The sequence below is a fragment of the Alosa sapidissima genome, chromosome 24, assembly GCF_018492685.1.
Source record: "Alosa sapidissima isolate fAloSap1 chromosome 24, fAloSap1.pri, whole genome shotgun sequence".
Lineage (NCBI taxonomy): Eukaryota > Metazoa > Chordata > Actinopteri > Clupeiformes > Clupeidae > Alosa > Alosa sapidissima.
In genome coordinates this window covers 20,276,332-20,277,813 of record NC_055980.1, presented here as the reverse complement: position 1 = coordinate 20,277,813, position 1,482 = coordinate 20,276,332, and the positions used below count along the sequence as shown (strand labels likewise).

The following is a 1,482-nucleotide window of genomic DNA, read 5'->3' as shown; positions in this document are numbered from 1 at the left end:
TGGCCAATCTACGGGTGTGTTTGCGACAGACGGACACACATAGACATAGACATGCACAAACACAAACACAAACACATACACATACACATACACATACACATACACATACACATACACATACACATACACATACACGTACACGTACACGATACACATACACGTACACGACACGCAGGATCATCCAGACCAAACGTGATGATTTTGCTACATACTATTCCTATTTATGTACCAGCATGCAAAATCTGAGCCTCCTATATGGTTTAGTTCTTGCGCTATGGGCTTGTGAACTTTGACAAAAAAAAGAGGCCGAACAAAATGGACACCCCCCTCCCCCTGTAAAACTGGCTGTATCTTGGAAAGTACACCTGGTAATTTTTTCAGAATCTTTTGAGACCTAAGTGTGTGGGCCCTGGTTGAATTGACGTGGAATGACCCATACACATACACAGACCCATACACATACACATACACATACACATACACATACACATACACATACACATACACATACACATACACATACACATACACATACACACATACACATACACATACACACAGGTGCTGGCTCCTCTGAAGCAGGCCGTATACTGTATGGAGGGGAGAGTACCTTACGGGAGACACCCTGCTCCACGTAACTCCGCAATTTCTGCAGGTACGCCGAGGGGGGGGTTCTTCACCTGGAAGCGCTCCTGTGGAGAAACACACACACACACACACACACACACACACACACACACACACAAACCTATGAAACAGGTTGTACAGTATGCATTTGATTAGAGAGTCATTATGCTAATAGCGACAGGTGGTGCAGGTGGAGCAGAGGGGTAGAGTTGAGATCATGACCTCCATCACTACAGTTACTAGCCTGCTGACGTGTGTGTGTGTGCAAACGCATATTGATGCTGATTCTGACAGAAGGTATCAGGTTTGGCCTGTGGGACCCTTTACCCCATGGAGTTTTGAAGACAGGGAAGGGATACTGGCATGGAGTGTGTGTGTTTGTGTGTGTGTGTGTGTGTGTGTGTGTGTGTGTGTGTGTGTACACAGTGTGTGTGTGTGTGTGTGTGTGTGTATGGTGTGTGTATGTGTGTTTGCGTGTGTGTGTGTGTGTGTGTATGTAAGCATGTGTATCCTCCCTCACTGGCTTACAGGTAGTTGTGTGCCTGGTCATGGTTGCCACAGTGACGTACAATATTGATGAGAGACCCAGCAGGATGTGGGTTATGTAACTGGAGAGAGATGTGTGTGTGTGTGTGTGTGTGTGTGTGTGTGTGTATGTGTCCAGGAGTGTGGGTGGTGATGAGCTGCAGCTGGATGCTGATTGCAGGAGTGGAGAGCCACCTCTTCTCCACTGAAGGATCATGGGTATTCTGCTAAGCCTGAAATAGTGACACTGATGCAAGATAGGAGGGCTCTTCTAATTTAAGTGTTAACATATTATTCATTTGATACTGTGTGTGTGTGTGTGTGTTTCTC

General features: G+C 46.0%; 1 pseudogene; it reads right to left on the bottom strand.

The window, feature by feature from the left end:
- LOC121700740 overlaps positions 1-1,482 on the bottom strand; it is a 19,474-nt pseudogene that overhangs the window by 844 nt on the left and 17,148 nt on the right.